Source organism: Pungitius pungitius, chromosome 2 (genome assembly GCF_949316345.1).
Source record: "Pungitius pungitius chromosome 2, fPunPun2.1, whole genome shotgun sequence".
Classification (NCBI taxonomy): domain Eukaryota; kingdom Metazoa; phylum Chordata; class Actinopteri; order Perciformes; family Gasterosteidae; genus Pungitius; species Pungitius pungitius.
This window is the reverse complement of record NC_084901.1, coordinates 25,533,727-25,552,901: the sequence shown is the minus strand read 5'-3', so window position 1 is coordinate 25,552,901 and position 19,175 is coordinate 25,533,727. Positions and strand designations below refer to the sequence as shown.

The 19,175-nt window shown below is 47.1% G+C and overlaps 1 long non-coding RNA gene across 1 annotated transcript; it reads right to left on the bottom strand.

Annotated features, from left to right (window-relative positions):
* Positions 1-15,661: 15,661 nt before the first annotated feature.
* LOC119199464 (uncharacterized) lies at positions 15,662-18,565 on the bottom strand. Its single transcript, XR_009942697.1, has 3 exons — positions 18,479-18,565; positions 18,272-18,332; positions 15,662-15,940 (listed from the first exon to the last, which is right to left on the bottom strand). It is a non-coding gene; the product is annotated as an uncharacterized LOC119199464 (long non-coding RNA).
* Positions 18,566-19,175: the final 610 nt, after the last annotated feature.

The following is a 19,175-nucleotide window of genomic DNA, read 5'->3' as shown; positions in this document are numbered from 1 at the left end:
CTCTGTGCCCAGCCTATTTATATTTCTGGTTCAACTAGTACTGCATGAATGTTAATTGTAGTGCATTTGTACCTTTCCCAGAAGATGCAAGTGTGCTGGGGGCTTCCTTAATTTGGGCGAGTAGGAAGTCCTTGTCGGCTTTCAGGTCTGTGGTGGCGGGCGTGGTTTCGGCTCGGCTGCAGAGGGAGAGTGGCTCGGGGAATGGTGGAGGTAATGAACCTCCAGCTGAGGGCAATTGAAAATATGCCTCCCTGTCTATTTAAGAGTGAGACGGAAGCGAGTGGAGAGAGAGTGGCGAGAGTAAGTCGGAGAAACCAGTGTGATAATAAAGAAACTGCGAGCCATTCCGTTCCCCCTAGTAACCCAGCTGTTACAGTGGCGCCAAAAGTGGAGGGGGTACAATGACGGACGACAACCGGCAGGGGATACCGACCCAGCCGTTTGTGGCACTGGGTCGGATGATCAGGGAGCTGGCGGCCATCCAGCGCGACCAGGCGGAGGCCAACCTGGGGGCGCTCCAAGCCCAGGCGTTGGAGCAGCTCACGGGGCGGCCAGCCGCACCCCCGCCCCCGCCCGCGCCCGGGATGGCGGCGTTGGCGGGGTGACACTCCACCGGCTGACAGCGGAGGATGATGTCCAGGCATACCTGGAGGCCTTCGAGGCGACGGCGACGGCGGGGGCGGGGGCGTGTGGCTGGCCGGAGGAAGAGTGGCCGGTGCGGCTGTTATCGCTCCTGATGGGGGAAGCGCAGACGGCGGCCATGGGACTCTGTAGCAGACCAAAGCTGCTGATTTGTTCCTCCCACCTGACATAACAAATAAAGAAGGCGGGGCGAGGAACAAATTGGGGACACCTGGTGGAAAAGGTAACTGACAGAGGCTGCATGAGAGGAGTGAGAGGAGAAAGAACAGAAACCGTGGAAGATTACTGGTTGCTGGACCTCGAGGGTCCAAATAGGACTCTACTAACAGATCCTAGTTGACACGGACTGAGGAAGGGAACCGGCTGGAGAACTGGTGGATTGCCCTGGACCATGGTGGGCCACAGAGCGATGGTCGAGCAGGACTGAGAAGCCCGGCTGAACTGCTCGCCTGACTCCCCCCAAGCTAAGCACACACACACACTCACACACACCGGCCACGCCGGCTACTGGACCTGAACAGTCTCTTTTCACGGACGCCTACCCCGTGACTTTATAAAAGAAAGACAGTCCATTTGATCTACTGTGTAAAAATAATGTGATTCTTTTGTAGGGCTGTACCCTTTGTGTTTTTGATGGGGATATATTTTTCAGTTTAAATACAACTGCTTCCCCTAACTACATGGGCTTCCTTGTTTATGTATGTGGTGTATTTATACTTTTGTAGGGGTGGGGGTACAATATGGTGAACTTTACCAGATGATAAAAATATAAATTGACAGTACATAACAGGGGTTATTTGTCTGTCTGGCGCCTAACGTTCTTTTCTGAGTAGAGATCCCCCCAATGCTACAACTCCCACCGGCGGCACGACGGGAGTATATGGCCATGCGGAAGGCCGTGGTGGACAGGCTGGGACTGCTCCCGGAGGACCACTGCCGCCGGTTTTGCGAGGCCAGGCTTGGGCCGGAGGACCGGCCGTGTGCATATGGGCAGCGGCTCAAGGAAGCCGCGGCCAAATGGTTGCTGCCGAAAGGGCCGGGTGGGGCGCAGGCAGTAATGGAGAAGGTGGTATTGGAGCAGCTTATGGTGGGGCTCCCGGAACGGACTGCGGCGTGGGTGCAGTATCACCGGCCCACGACCATCTGGCGGTGCATCCCAGCGGGCGAGGAGGCAAAGGGGAAGCATCGATCGCGACCCGACCAGGAGCCATACCGCGTGACGGGCCGCGTTCCCCCCAGCACACTACCCACCGACCGCAGCAGATGGCGGCGCCATTCTTGAGTGTCTCAAACGCCAGGGCAGGCGTGCTGGAGGTGCGGGCAGCCAGGACACCTCCGGAGAGATTGCCCGCTGATGGTGGTGGGGCAGGTGATCCGGGTTGCCGGCGCTCCAGCACCCTCCCCCGGCCCACGAGCGACGTACCACGTTCCGGTAAGAATCCAGGAGGGTATATGTGGTGGAAATTTGTGGATTGAAGCCTTGTGAGAAATCAAAAGTATCTTGAACTTGCTTTATGATTAAATATTTATTACTAACTAGAATATAGAAAAATGATAAAGATTACAGAAATCATCAACACAAGCCGTAAGTACAGACAGAAGTCAAATGACTACAATTCAGCTGAAAAGGGACAGATTGTTCCTTCTCCCTCAGAGGAGCAGGAAGATCTGACAAAGGAACAGAGGAAAACCGAGAGTCTTTATACCTGAGCTGAGAAGGTACCCCTGCCAGCCCCTCCCCCTTAACCCTCAGGACAGATTAAGAGGAACATTCCAGAAGGTCATAAGTCCACACTCCTGACCCCCCTTGGTGGCGCCCAATCAATCAACAACCCAAGATACAGATAACCCTCAGGATATAGATTAGTCAAGGCAATTGTTGGCTTCTCTGTTTAGCCCGGAGGCTATCCTAAACTCGGACAGGTCACAGGTTTCCCAAGAAAGGTCACCCCACAGTCCTGAGGGGCTCACACACAAATGCTGCTCATCAAATTCTTCCCCAACAGTATACACCAGGCGATGATGGATTCGGGCTGTTCTCAGTCTATGATCCGTCAGAGCCTGGTTCGGCCCGGGGCATTGGTGGAGGCATCGCGGGTGAGAATTAGGTGTGTGCACGGGGACATTCACAAGTATCCCATAGTGTCCGTAGAACTTAGGTTCAGGGGAAAAAAATATAGGATAAAGGTCGCGGTTAGCTCCCACCTGACGAACCCCGTAATTTTGGAGACGGATTGGGCGGGATTTAACACGCTAATGGGGCAGGCTGCGGGGGTGCATTCACGACCGAAATGTCACGGTTTGGGTCTGTTTGTCTTATTTTGTAGCTTTCTTGTGTCTCTGGGTAACTTCACTTCCTGTCCTGTGATTGCCTGATTGCTTCCACCTGTGTCCAATCACCTGCACCTCCCTTGTGTATTTAAGCCCTGTGTGCCAGTTGTCCTTTGTCGCGTCATTGTCTAACGTCACTCGTTGTTGGAGCACGTCCAGGTTTTGTTTTTGAATAAAGAGCACGTCAGAAGAACCTGCATTTGAGTCCTGCTTCCGCCTGCACTAGCACCGATCCTGACAGAATGACGCGACCACGTAAGGACTCAGCAGACTCCTGGTGTGACTTGGGCCCGGACTACCTGGATGTGAGGAGCCCGTTTTTTCTTCGCAAAACTGATTTCATTTTTGGGCCCAGAAGTTATCAGAAGGCGTGCCTCGAGCTGCGGGACATCCTCAACCCGAGGAAAAAGAGCTCGGGGAGGAGGAGGACACAAACCCCTCCAGCCCCGGCTCCTGACCCGGACCCACGACGCCCGTCCCAGCCCAAGTGGGCCCCCCGACGCCCGTCTCTCCGGCGCCGAGACGCCCGTCAGCGCCCGTTCCAGCGCCGAGACGCCCGTCAGCGCCCATTCCGGCCCCGAGACGCCAGTCAGCGCCCGTTCCGGCCCCGAGACGCTAGTCAGCGCTCGTTCCTGCCCCGAGAACCCCGTCAGCGCCCGTTCCTGCCCCGAGAACCACGCCCCCGGTCCCGGCCCCGCGGCGCCTGACCATGACCCCTCCCTCCCACCCTCTTGGGACCACCTGGAAGTCGGTCCTTGAAGGGGGGGTGGGGTCAGGGGTTGGGCCGGAGCCCCACGCCACGACAGCGCCGGAGATGCACAGCTCGGCGCCCCACGCAACGACGACGCCGGAGCCGCACAGCTCGGCGCCCCCCGCCACCCTGAGGCCCGGTCGCCGACCCAGCAGGCCCCTGAGGCCCGGTCGCCGACCCGGCAGGCCCCCCGAGACCCTAAGGTCCGGCGGTCATCCCGGCCGGAGGGACCTGACACCGTACCGCCGACCCTTGGAGTCCCCTGGGCGGCCGGGGGTTGTCGGGTTCCACGCCCTCCCTCCCTTGTCTGTTTTTCTGGGTTCCACCCTCCTTTAGGACCGTCTGGAATTCGGTCCTTGAGGGGGGGGGTTCTGTCACGGTTTGGGTCTGCTTGTCTTATTTTGTAGCTTTCTTGTGTCTCGTGTCTCTGGGTAACTTCACTTCCTGTCCTGTGATTGCCTGATTGCTTCCACCTGTGTCCAATCACCTGCACCTCCCTTGTGTATTTAAGCCCTGTGTGCCAGTTGTCCTTTGTCGCGTCATTGTCTAACGTCACTCGTTGTTGGAGCACGTCCAGGTTTTGTTTTTGAATAAAGAGCACGTCAGAAGAATCTGCATTTGAGTCCTGCTTCCGCCTGCACTAGCACCGATCCTGACACGACAGGGACATGCGGTACGTGTGCTGTGCTCAGCGGTGACGTGAGGTCGTCCGACGCTGCCGAGGGGGAGGGGGAACCGGCGGAGCCTCCCGTGGAAACTCCAGCGGTTCCCGAGTTCCGCTCCATGGAAGATTTGCCACTCGAGCAGTCTTGTGACGATACTCTACACTCAGCCTACGACCAAGTGATAAAAATTGATGGTCAACTGCTGCGTCAGGGCGCAGCAGTTGACTATCAATTTTTATCACCGCTGGAGTTTCCACAGGAAACGGGAATTTTTTTTCATATCCGCACTTTTCGTTGATTAGGGACAGACTGTGTAAAGTGAGTCGTGACACTCGGACAGGGCAGGAAAACACCCAGATGCTGGTGCCAAAAAGTCGCAGGGAAATGATTTTCCAGGCGGCTCACTATAATCCGATGGCGGGTCACAAGGGATACGGGAAGACACTAGACCGGATAATGACCCGATTTTATTGGCCAGGCATCCGGGGAGACGCGCGCCGCTGGTGTGCGTCCTGCCCGGAGTGTCAGTAAGTCAATTCACCAGCCATTCCGAGGGCCCCCTTGCGGCCTCTACCTTTGGTGGAGGTTCCATGCGAGCGAATTGGCATGGATCTAATCGGGCCATTTTACCGGAGCTCACGTGGATATCTCTTTGTGTTGGTCCTCATGGATTACGTAACACGATATCCGGAGGCAGTGCCATTGCGCAATATCTCTGCAAAGAGCGTCGCGCAGGCTCTGTTTCAGGTCATCTCCCGGGTTGTAATCCCGAAAGAGATTCTAACAGACCAGGGCACCTTGTCATGTCGCGCACACTGAGAGAACTTTCCGGGTTACTGGCCATTAAGTCGGTCTGCACAAGCGTGTACCATCCCCAGACTGACGGGTTGGTGGAACGTATGAATAGGACACTGAAGTCCATGATCCGTAAATTTATTAGCGAAGATGAACGCAATTGGGACCAATTGCTTGATCCTCTGTTGTTTGCAGTCCGGGAGGTCCCCCAGGCCTCCACAGGGTTTTCCCCCTTTGAGCTTCTGTTTGGCAGGTCACCAAGAGGGGTGCTGGATCTTATTAAAGAAAGCTGGGAGGAAGGTCAGAGCCCCGGAAAAAACGAGATCCAGTACGTCCTGGACCTGCGAGCAAAGCTCCACACACTGGGTAGGATGTCACGGGAGAATTTGCTCCAGGCCCAGAAACGACAACAATGGCTGTACAACAGAGAAGCCAGGCTGCGAGAATTCACACCGGGAGAAAAGGTACTTGTATTACTTCCTTCTTCCAACTCAAAACTCCTGGTTAAGTGGCAAGGGCCCTTCGAGGTCACACGCCGGGTGGGGGATGTTGATTATGAGGCGGTGCTACACAAATATACCACCTCAACCTCCTGAAAGCCTGGAGGGAGGTGGAGTCTGTTTCTCTGATTTCCACAGTATCGGAAAGAGAGGACCTGGGGCCTGAGGTGCCAAAAGCGGCTAATCCCACCCCGCTCCCGTGTGAGGGTCATCTCTCTGAGGACCAGAGAGCAGACATTGCCCAGTTGCAGGAGCGGTTTGCTGATGTGTTCTCCCGCCGGACTGACCTGATGGCGCACCGAATCGACACTCCCCCGGAGGTGACGGTAAGGTCACGACCCTATAAACTACCCGAACACAAAAGAAAAGTGGTTTGGGAGCAATTAGCGGCTATGTTGGAGATGGGGATAATAGAAGAGTCCAACAGTGCCTGGTGCAGCCCCATCGTTCTGGTGGCCAAGAAGGATGGGACTGTGCGGTTCTGCGTGGACTACCGCAAGGTGAACGACGTGTCACGATTCAACTCCTACCCAATACCCCGGGTCAACGAACTCCTGGACCAGCTGAGCACTGCAAGTTTCCTTACGACCCTGGATTTGACTAAGGGCTACTGGCAGATTCCCCTGTCGTCAGAGTCCAAAGAGAAAACGGCTTTCTCCACTCCGTATGGTTTGTACCAATTCACCATGCTTCCCTTCGGCTTGTTCGGTGCCCCGGCCACGTTCCAGCGGCTCATGGACAGGGTGCTGCGCCCGCACGCCGCATATGCGGCCGCATACCTGGATGATGTGATTATCCACAGCACCACCTGGGCGGAGCATGTGCGGCGGGTGGACGCAGTGCTGGGGTCGCTGAGGCGGGCCGGGCTCACCGCCAACCCGGGGAAGTGTGCAGTTGGACGGAGGGAGGTACGGTATTTGGGGTACCACTTGGGGGGAGGGGGCAGGTGCGTCCTCACGCACCAGACGGTTCATCGCCGGTTTTGCGGACCTCACCAGCCCCTTGACCAACCTGACCCAGAAAGGTGCGTCAGATCCGGTCCAGTGGTCGGAGCAGTGCCAGCGGGCGTTTGAGAAGGTAAAACAGACTCTCTGTGGGGAGCCGCTCCTCCACACACCTAACTTTTCTCTCCCGTTTGTTCTGCAGACCGACGCGTCAGACAGAGGGTTGGGGGCCGTTTTGTCCCAGGAGGTGGAGGCGAGGGTGCAAGGAGGTGTGAGCGAACGAGCGAGCGGGACGCTGGCGCATTATACTGCGAACGGGAAAAATAAAAACTAATTTGAACTCTTCACCCTGGTGTCAAGTTCCTTTGTCCGGAACCAGAACAACCCACACCGTACAATTAGCAATACAATGTACCATCATCATTGTGAATCATTTTAATCAAAAAGTCTCTGCCTAAGCTTCATTGCTGTTCCTTTGTTGGATGCTTAATGTCCTTCAGTTTTTCAGTGGTCAACAGAAAGTTATATCAAATGTATATTTTCAAATAAGGTATACATGTCCAAGTCCAAGGCTTGAGTTGATCGCTTCTTGATGGAAGTGAGAGCAGCCGCAGAGGCGGCATCACAGCACTAATCACTAGTGACTCTTGTCTCAAATGCTTTACAATGTCAGGAGGAAGCTGCATTTACTAAGAGCCTTTCTTTTCATAACCTGGGGGATAAAAATGAGTCACCATCAAACCAATAAATGAGGCCAACACCCCTTGCATGGTGTCCTTATCTATGGAAAAACGGACATGACAAGTTAGGCATGAAACAGAAGTGAAGCCTTTTTTTTTAAATGAAATCATTTTTATTTCATTCAAGTCAAGAGGATGAGAAACTGTTTACGAATTTTATATAATAAATTGTGTTCAGATAAATCCTTTGACCTGAATGTCTTAAACAAGCAGACTTTTTTTTCAATGATTTGAATTTACAAATCAATACTTTATTCTCAGTTTTTCTTAGTTGGACATTGATACAGAACGGCCATATTACGTGTCAAAAGGAGCACATTTAATTTTTACAACAACACAGAGGCTCTGTAGCCAGAATTAAGAAAAAGGCAGTTACCTCTCACAGTAAAAGCCATACATATACACAATCTATTTGCATGTAATGGTAACAACAAACTCAAATTCACACGTTTTGCTAAAATGTAACTAAGTAAAATAGCTAAGGTCGTACAAAGTGTAAATTTGATTCTGATAGTCATTGCATACATCTATTAGAACCATCAATCTTCTGTGGTTACCCTGAAGGGATAGGGAAGGGTTTATCATATTTTGGGGAGTTTTTCCTGTGCCGATGTGAGGGTTTCGGGACAGAGGATGTTGCATGTGTACAGACTGTAAAGCCCTCTGAGGCAAATTTGTAATTAGCGATTTTGGGCTATACAAAATAAAATGAATTGAATTGAATAAACGCATTTACCTTTCCTAGCAGCTGAGAAGCGAGGCACTGGGAATTTTTTGGTCTTGGAGAGATACAACGTTGCCAATAAAAATATTTCTCATCAGCAGGCGGACCTGATTCACTCTTCCATCACACCTGACCACACTCATTTCAGATTTTCTTTAAGGCCCTTCATTTGTCTCCCCGTTCAGTCGGCCTTAATGGCTCTAAAGTTGATTAAGGTCAGTAGCTAGATAATTGTCTACTATGGCCTTACTGTAAGTAAGCCGGGTAGTCAAGACGCCGGCTCCTGCTGCCTCCTTCCCATTTGGAAGGAGAAAGCAGGAGCAGGCTTTGGGCACTGATAAACTTAGGATAGATTCCACTTGCAGAAAGTACAGAGTGTGTGTGTAAATCAAGCTGTGAATTGGGATGTTAATCCCGTTTGACACAGTAACACCCGTGTGTCTAGATCAATTGCACTGATGTGATTAGGAAGAATCCCACACATGACAAATGAGCCACTCTCTTGCACTTTATGTGCAGGAATGAAGAGTTTGATAAAAATCTGCAGTAAAGTAAAAATGCAACTCAAAGTAGCATTTCAGGGTCAGGGGCATAGTAGTAGACATTGTACAAGTTCCTGACTGTGGTGTGATATCCATCAAGTGTCCTTAATTGCAAAAATGCCACACTTGAGATGTAAGCTGGGCTTCTTGTAGAGGCTCATTTGAGAGAAGAGAAAGCGGCTTTAGAAATGAGAGCAGTTACCTGGGGTTTGCTTTATTTTTAAAAGTCTGGCAAGGAATCTGCAGTCTTAATCCCAACTCAGTGGGTGGGGGGGTGGGTGTGTGATGAACGCGCCTGATAATCGCACAATGAATTTGCAAAGACATGCAGTGTTAGCTCATAGGACTCCAGACTGCAGGGGCCTGTACCATGAAGCTGGTTTAGGTAACTGGCCCGCTATGTTTCAGTTTAGTTTCCACCAACCATAGGTTTTAGGTACTATGAAAGTAGCTCAGCTTCAATCTGTATTCTTTGCCATGGTATCTTACGCTGCACGGCTAACCTGCTCCGGGGCAGGTTAAGTTCTGCATTCGAGACCTCAGTCAGAAGTTTGACTAATCAGTAGTGGGCAAAGAAACATAGAGGTGATGTAATTAATTCCGCTTCCGTTCTCTGTTGCAATCATTGCAATGGCTTCACCTTTTCTTCCAAATCCTGCGGACATCTCAGCACAAATTGTTAGAGGAGCACGTCGTAAAGACAGAGTTTTTAGGGACAGACAAAATCCCCTTCCCCCTCTCTCCTGCACCCGGGCTGAAACCACGCCCGCCACCACAGTGCCATAATAATAAGCCCATTCACCTCAGCAACTGTCTCAGAACACACAGACAGAGTGTCTTCATTTGCTTCACCCTAGCCAATGTAAAGCAGAACTCTTATGAAGAAGGTTATGTTCATGGTGTTCTGTCTGCTTCATACTGACCTCTGTGTGGGAGATTGTGTGCTGGCTTCAACAGGAACACTGTATTTCCCTCTACTGCAGAACATAGTCAGCCATATTTAACCCTTTATAAAATGACTAGTAATGCATTGAATACACATACCCAGTGTCACTTGCGTCAAGGAGCCAGCACCAGGGTCAGATTGCACAGCACCTGAAACCCTTTTTTAAAAAGAATTTCTCTCTCTCTTCTATAGCCCAAAATCGCAAGTTACAAATTTGCCTCAGAGGGCTTTACAGTCTGTACACATGCAACATCCTCTGACCCGAAACCCTCACATCGGCACAGGAAAAATTCCCCAAAATATGAAAAAACCCTTCAATGGTGAAAAAAGGGAAGAAACCTTTAGGGAGAACGTCAGAGGAGGGATCCCTCTCCCGGGATGGATGTCACTTGTCATGTGTACAGAATCAACAATACATTCAATTCCTCTAACAGAGATGATACAAGTAATTGCAAGTAGCAGAACAAGTGTACGGCAGGACCACTGCAGGGACAACCACCATCCACAGAGGCTTCTGTGGGGAGGGAGAGCAGAAGGATGTTGGTTTATGATGACAGTAATATGAATCATATTTTAAGTAATGATGGCGGCAGCAGCAGGTGTCAGCAGAGCCGTGCCAGGAGTCAGAACCGGGGTCCGCACGAAAGTATGATCTACGGAGACCTGCTAGGCGAGAAAGCACAAAGAACTTCCGGACAATGGGGAAAATGAAAGCTGAAAGCTCATTGGCCACCCCTGTGGACACCCCAGATCTGACAGGTAGTTGGTCAAGTTCGTCAACACAAGAGAAATGCTGTCAATCAATGATGACAGCTGAACAACTGATTTAGGGCCAGTTTTACATTTTTAACTAACAAAGTAATGGTCGTACTGAGGCTGTGAGAGCTGTAACTTATTTATCTGCTCTGTGATTTAAGGTCTGTTTAAAAGACTTTTTGCTCTTGGAGATAAAGGACTTTTTTTTGTATCAATTAGCTCATCTTCACAGTTCACATATTTTTAGACATTTAAATAGGCAGAGGCATAGCAAATTGCATTCAAATTCCTGACTTGGTGGGTCTGTCATAAGCTCTACATGGGGTCAGCGCAAATGTAACGATGGTGACAAGGATTCCTTTAGGAAGACAATCTTCTACCCCGATGTGGACACCATACTTAGAGAGTTAGACAGGCGCTTCTCCAAAGACAATTGTGAAATTACAAACTTTGGACCCCAAAAGCAGATGTTTCCTTCAATAGGAAGCAGTCTTTCGCCTGGGATAAATTTATGAAAGTGACTCTGAAGATCTCAGTCATGAACTCCACCAGACAAGGAGGCTTTTGCAAAGGAAACAGCAAAGTGGAATGCCGAACTTGTCCGGTAATGTTGAACTTGAGGTGTTCCTTGAACCTCATAAGGATGTTTTTCACACATTTTCGTCTGTGCAAGATAGCCATAGCCCTCCCAGTAAGCAGTGCCGTATGTGAGCGCAGCTTCTCAGCTCTTAAACTCATCAAGACCCATTTGCGCACAAAAATGACAGATGACAGACTAAGCAACCTGGGTGTTCTCAGCATTGAGTCTAGAAGAGCAAAGTCACTTCACATGGACAAATTTATTTTTAAACTTTTTGCTACCAATCACCAAAACAGGAGAATTCATCTGATGTAAGATGGATGAACCCAGAATTTGTCCAATGGTCTTGTTTTTGTGTTGTTAAGGTTTGTTTGGTTTATGTTACAACTGTTTATGAACAGTTACATTATGAAGAAGCACCTTAACCCTTTAGTTATATTTGGTCTGGTGGCATTGCATTAGACTTTAAGTCTTGTCTTGTGGTCTTGGCCCTATGTGAAAGCATTTTGTAGCAGCAGAATGAGCAAAAGCAAGAACTAGCTACCTCTATTGCACTTTGTTACTATTATTAGAATCCTCTATTGTTCATGAGAGTTTAAAGATTTACATAACATTACTTCATAGTATATACTTTGTTTGGTTTTTGTTACAATTGTTTATGTATATGTAACAGGTTGTATATAGGTTCTGTTAAATTGCTGCTTAAATGGGGACAGCGCCGTCTACCATGGCCACCCCACACTAGCTTTGTGTCCCATCTTGGCCACCCCAGTAAAGCTGTTCTGGATACGCCACTGCTCCCAGAAAGAAGCTGAATTAGTGATATACATTAATAAAAATGGATGATTGTGGAAGGAGAGAGTGAGAGTGAGAGAGGGGCTCGGTGTGTCTAAGCCTAGAGCAGCTTAACTAAGGGCTGCTCCAGGCTAACCTGAGCCAGCCCTAACTTTAAGCAATATCAAAGAGGAATGTTTTAAGCTTTATCTTAAATGAGCTGACCGAGTCTGCCCCCCGGACTGAAAGTGGAAGCTGGTTCCACAAAAGAGCCCAGCATCTACGGAGCGCTGATGCCTTGTAGGGCAGTACGGTGTAACAAGCTCTTTAAGATAAGACACCAGCAAGTGCCTTGTAGGCACGTAAATTCTATTCTTGATTTAACAGGAAACCAGTGCAGAGAAGTTAATACAGGAGTTATTTGATCCCATTTCTTAGTTCTTGTTAATTCACGTGCTGCAGCATTCTGAATCAACTGGAGAGGTTTAAGCGATTTACAAGAGCAGCCTGATAACAAAGAATTACAGTAATCCAGTCTAGAAGCAACAAATGCATGAACTAGTTTTTCTGCATCACTTTAAGACAGGAAGTTCCTGATTTTCGATATATTACGTAGATGAAAAAAGGCAGTCTGTCACACTCACCTGCCAGCTCGATCTTCCACACCTGCCCCGCATCCACAATCAGTCACTCTCCTGCCTTCCACACCTGCTTCGCATTCACAATCAGCCCCGCTACATAAGCACTGCACACCCAGCCTGTCATTGCCAGATTGTTCTTCGCGTCATGCAAGTCTCTCCAGCACTTTACCTTGGACTGATCTCCCGGTTTCGACCCTGCCTGTTCCCGACCCGTTCCCGACCCGTTCGTCTGTCTCCGCCCCGGTGAGCACGTCAGCCTTCTGTCCCCGACCACGAGTCCTGCCTGAGCGCCTCGGGTTTCTGTTACCTGTCCCTTGGACTGCCCGGCGCTTCTGCTCCGGTGCCCCGGATCCCCGACCGGCCCAGCGTTCGCACCAGCTGTCTCCCGGCATCTCCTCCCCGATCCTGAGTACCGAACTCTGCCCTGCCTCTCATTGTGCCCGAACGCCTGCTGTGAGGCCGTGTGTAATAAAAGCGTTAACCAAACACTCTGTGCCGTTGTGCTGCATTTGGCTCCGCCACACGCCCGTGTCACAGTCTTTGAAGTTTTCCTTATATGAGAGTTGAAGGACATATCCTGGTCGAAGAGAACTTCCAAGATTTCTGACGGTGCTGTTGGATACTAGAGCAATTCCATCCATAGAGACTGTATCACGTGACAGCTGACTTCGAAGGCGCTCTGGGCCTATCATGATAACTTCCGTTTTTTCCGAGTTTAACATCAGGAAGTTGCAGGTCATCCAAGTTTTGATGTCTCCAAGACAATCCTGAAGTCTAACAAGCTGGTTGGTGTATTCTGGCTTGATCGATAAAGTTGAGTATCGTCTGCATAACAATGGAAGTTTATGTTTATGTGTTTTCTGATAACGTCGCCCAAAGGAAGCATATACAGGGTAAATAGAATCTGTCCAAGCACAGAACTTGTGGGACTCCGTCACCAACATTGGTTGTCCTCAATGATTCACCGTTCACAAACACAAACTGGGATAGATCCGATAAATACGATTTAAACCAGCTGAGTGCAGTTCCTTTGATGCCAATCAAGTGTTCCAGTCTCTCTGCAGCAGTGTTACGTGTAGAGATGTGTGCCTCTCTTGCCCTCACCTTTTTTTTTGTTTGTCCTGCAGGTGAGGGGCGGAGTATTGGCTGGCCCTGCCTCCAGAGCACCCCGGTATTGGCCCACACTCCGGCCAATCCGATATGGAGGGCAACTATAAAGCCTCTCACTGTGCTCTCTCTCGCTCTTGCTTTTTTTTTTACTATTGAGGTTTGTGGTGGGGGAAGTGGGACTGAGGTAAGGCTGGGGTACCCTGTACACACCCACATACACGCAGAGTTATTGTTGTTATTCCACTAGGTTATGGGTTGTTGCCACCGATGTATTTCTGTTATTTTGAACATTTGTAGAAGAGTCAGGTCTTTTGTTTTCCTTTTTTTTTCTTTCCACAGAGTTGAGCTAGGCCTGGTTTTATTGTACTTTGATAAGTTTGTTTGGCACAACCCCCACAGTACACTCTCCCCCCCCACACCTTTTTCCAACCTACCAGTTATGTTCCTTTTTGTAAATAAATCTACTTTTCTTTAACTGCCTCACACGGTCCCTGTTTTATTCCTCCATTGGATGTCAGCGTTTCCCTCTTAACCGAAGGAAACGTAACAAGCAGGATACAGTTATCGATGGTGTCAAGACAAGAAAAGAGACAAGTCCTTGGTCTGATGCAAGTAGAGATCATTTGTAATTTTCACCAGTGCCATTTCTGTCCTGTAATGCACTCAAAATCCTGACTGGAAATCCTCGTAGAAAGTCTAATAATTGATTTGTGACAGATTTCTCAAGGATATTAGAGAGGAAGGGAAGATTAGAGATGGGTCTGTAGTTAGGCAACACCTCTGGAGCTAGAGTAGGTGACGTCTGGGGGCGCACTTTGATTGGAAAAACTCTGCGCTTGAGTCCTCCCTGCAACCTGCCCCAGCCCGAGTGTGACAGTAGGTTTCTTAAGAGGTTTAATTACAGCTACCTTGAAGGACTGTGGTACATGTTCTGTCAACAATGACAGATTCATAATATCCACACTGTAAAAAAAAAACCCGTAAAAAGAAGGTAAATGACTGGCAGCTACGGCTGCCATGCAAAACACCTAAAACTAAGGTAAAATACTGTAATTCAAAAAAATTGCAAGAACCATACATTTACGGTTATTTCCATTTAAGTTTATATATGGAAATACCTTTATTGTACAGCTTATTACTGTATTATGATCAAACACCTTCAATAAAGTGATAATTGCTAAAAATTCAGCATCAAATAAATGTTATTTTATGTATTTTTCCTTTTTTATTATGATGAAACACCTTCAATGACGTGACATCACACAAAAATCTGCAGTAAAACACTGTTATTTTACAGATTCTTCATGTATTACTACGTTCAAACACCTTCATTAAAGGGATATTGCTGAACAACAATGCATTAAAATACCTTTATTTTACAGCTTATTCCTGTATTATTATGATCAAACACCTTCAATAAAGAGATAATTGCCAAAAATTCAGCATAAAAACAATGTTATTTTATATATTTTTCCTTTTTATTATGATGAAACACCTTCAATGAAGTGATATCACACAAAAATCTGCAGTAAAACACTATTATTTTACATATTATTCATGTATTACTACGTTCAAACACCTTCAATAAAGGGATATTGCTAAAAACAATGCGTTAAAAAAACGTTTATTTTAGATATTCTTCCTGTTTTTAAAATGATGAAACCCTTTCAATTAAATGATATCTCAAAAAGTTCTAGTGTTAAACTGTTATTCTACAAACCTTTCCTTTATTATTTCAGTGAAACACTGTTAATAACATAATTTCTCTAAAGGTTGTACAGTTAAACACTATTATTCTACAGTTTTCTCTTGTATTAATATAATTAAACACTTTCAATAAAGGGATAACACAAAACAATTTGAGGCCAAAAATGTTACTTTACACATTCTTCCCATTTTATTAGGATCAAACAGCTTCAAAAAAGGGATATTACAAAGTTTTAGCATCAAACACTGGATTCTTACAGATCCTTCTTGTAACACACATTCTTTAAAAAAATATAAGCTTTTCATTTTTACTGTGAAAATAACAAGATAAATTGATACATCTAGAAGATTTCCAATGTTTCAATTAAACCACTATTGATTTAAAAATTTAAATTCAATTATCAAATATAAATTGATTATTCATACATACAGCTTTTTAGAGCCCTCTGGGAAGAATTTAAAAACTAAAAATGGCATTTCTCTATCTTTAACTGTTGACCTCACCGTTGAAAAACAGGTGGAGATAGCAACACATTAGGCTGTTGAGCTGAAGGGATTTTTCCAATTCAGTATTATACAGTTATCCATAATATTCTCCAGACCCTAGGTGGCTCAATTTAATTTTGATAATATATGAGCACAAACATTACACTTTGAATCCCAACTAAGCAGTGTATTAATAAGTAAAATCAAAACATACCGCAAAAGGTCAATGAATCTTTACCAGAAGTCATTGTGCAGATAGAAACCAATTGTCCAAAATCCCTCTTATCAGCCTGATCCTTAGTGCATCTGGGGGGGAAAAAAGAGAAAAAGAACAAAATAAGATTCATTGAAATTTCCATAGAAAGTAGGCTTTCATTTTTTTTACCATTCCTTTAAACACTTCTTATCAGACGTATCATAGCAAGGTAAACACACTTGTAGCTAAACAAAACAAAACAAACCTAATTTACACATCGAAATCAATCCAACCAACTATGATTGTATTATCTGCAGCTAGGTTTACCATGTATCTTGTGTGCACTGTTCACTTTGCTGCCCCAATCCTATGAATTATGAAATATAAACAAATATCGTATCTTTACTGTTTACTGTGTTAAGGTCATTCCCTTCAGGAATCGTTTATTGGCAAAATATGTCAGACATACAAGGAATTTGACTTGGCGGTTGGTGCAAAACAGCAAACATTACGACAATGGACAACAAATAAAAAAGGGATAAGATAAAAAAATATGCTATGGGTTAGAAAGCTATGGGTTAGTAAGTTAAGACATATAGATAAAAATAAAAAATAAGAATGCAAATTTGAGAAATTGAGTTAGTGCACCAACTAAACAGATAAACACAAGTGATGAGTGACAAGTGAAAGTGACAGTGCAAGTCCATGGAGTGAGAGTCAATCGGGGGGGACCCGGGCTCTGAGCCCAACTGCCGATGGGAAGAAACTGTTAGTGTGGCGGGAGGTCTTAGTCCTGATGGACCTCAGCCTCCCGCAAGATGGAAGGGGCACAAACAGTTTATGTCCGGGGTGAGAGGGGTCGGCAACAATCTTTCTGGCCCGCTTCAAAGTCCTGGAGAGACGGCAGATTGCAGCCAATCAGCTTCTCTGCAGAGCGATGACACGCTGCAGCCTGCCCTTGTCCTTGGCTGTGGCTGCAGCGTACCACACGGTGATGGAGGAGCAGAGGATTGACTCAATGATGGCCGTGTAAAAGTGAACCATCATCCTCTTTGGCAGGTTGAATTTCTTCAGCTGCCTCAGGAAGAACAACCTCTGCTGGGCCTTCTTGGTGATGGAGCTGATGTTCGGCTCCCACTTGAGGTCCTGGGTGATGATGGAGCCCAGGAAACAGAAGGAGTCCACAGGGGTGACGGGGGAGTCACACGGGGTGAGGGGAGAAGGTGGGGCTGCGTACTTCCTGAAGTCCACAACCATCTCCACTGTCTTAAGCGTGTTGAGCTCCAGGTTGTGCACCACGTCAGCAGGTGGGCAGACTCCCACCTGTAGGCGGACTTGTCACCACCAGAGATCAGTCCAATGAGGGTGGTGTCATCGGCAAACTTCAGGAGCTTGACGGACTGGTGAGGTGCAGCTGTTGGTGTACAGGGAGAAGAGCAGAGGGGAAAGAACGCAGCCTTGGGGGGAACCGGTGCTGATGGTCCGAGAGGCAGAGACATGTTTCCCCAGCTTCACGTGCTGCTTCCTGTCGGACGGGAATTCAGTGATCCACTTGCAGGTGGAATCGAGCACGTGCAGCTGAGAGTTTGTCCCAGGCATGGGCAAACTACGGCCCGTTAGGCTTTTTAATCGTGCCCGCCGCGCATGCCCGCGAACCGTTTGTCGTTACCGCGCAGCGCTGTGCAGTCACCTCCCCCGAATCCCCCCCCCGGCCCCTCTGTCTCCAAGGAGGTGGTGAAGATGACTATCCTTATATTTACTCTGTGAACTGACTTTTGTTGACCACTGCACGCAACTCAAGGGGGTTAGGGGGGGGTCGCAGAATTGTAGCCAATCCGTCTGCCTCCCCAAAGTTGTAACACAAGGGGAACACTGAGCCTTCATATAAGCATTACCTTAATCCGTGGTGGTGATGGTAGTGGAGTGTGTACATTTCACAAGATAGTTGTCTGTATGGGGGTTATTTAAGGAAGGAGATCTCCTGGGAATCTTGGCCTACTGTTAGCTATAACTCAGAATATTGTTTGAATTGTATTGATTATTTAATAATGTCTATATGATTATTATGCAGGCTACAGACCGTCATTCCACTGTTGAACTGGATTAAAGTTTCCAATCTGTGAAATCTCAAATATAAAAATAAAATTCTGCTTTTCCACTCTGCAAGGTCCTGCGAGGTGCATGCAGCACACTTTATGTAACGTAGATCAGTAGCATGATGCAAGTCCACAACATGAACATAAACAAATTATACACAAACCTGACTTCATAACTTCAGGAGTCACAACAACAAGCTTGTCCAAGCAGTGTTCATCAAATTTTAGTGTCCCCTGGAAACACTTTAATCTTTTTCTGTATTTTCTGTACTGTGTGGCCTGAATTTGCAGTGTGTTTTCTAAATGCTGCACATGTATTGTCATTTGGGTGACGTTTTTACTTACTAGTGATGGACTTTGGGTGTTGTTGCGTGTCTGTTCTCCCCACGTTGTTCCAATGCTTAATCTGAAAAATTTAAGACAGTTTCTTATAATTAGCAGTTATCAGTGTTAGAAAGAATTTGCCACTACACATATATAAGTATTCAGACCTGTTCACTTTTTATATTAGAACGATTCCATCTGTGTATATCTTGCCTCTTTTTTGCGTACCTGTCCCTGGGTTTAATTCTGTACGCCACAATCCGGTGGCATGTTGTCAGTCCTGGTTCTTCAGCATTCTCATGAGATCACGGGCTAGCGGCCTTTGCTGTGTCAAGTAGTTTGAAACAGTGAAGAAAACTGTCAATTATACTTCAAAACTTCAACCGTAGAATTTAAGACATGCATCTTTTTAAATTATTATAATATTGGGTGTGCATTATTTAAATACTCAGGTCAAGGTGAACAGTACATTAATGCTGAATAATGCACCCTTCCCTAAATCCCCCCACACATTTCTAGACTACTGAAATGAGATTAACAAGGTTTGGTGGCTACAACTATTTTGTGATGAAAGACAGCTATTTACTTACTATTTATAATGTCGCTGGTAAACTTTTACAAAAGAAATAAGGTACTTTATCTTCAATAACGTAAGAGTTGTGCAGCTGCATCGGAACAAACAACCTTGAACTGTTGTCAGACTACATCCTCTCACCTTATTGCTTTAATAACATCCATACTGTTAATAAATCAGTAACTGCGCACCCTACCTTCAATATGAGTATATTCGTTTATTGTGTTCCAAATAAATATAACGTCCTCAGGCAAATGTGTAACGTTATGCCTGTTGCAGTTGTGCTACAATCCGTTTACAGATGCAGTAACTGTACATTTAACGTTACGTTATTTGAATAAACCAAGTAGT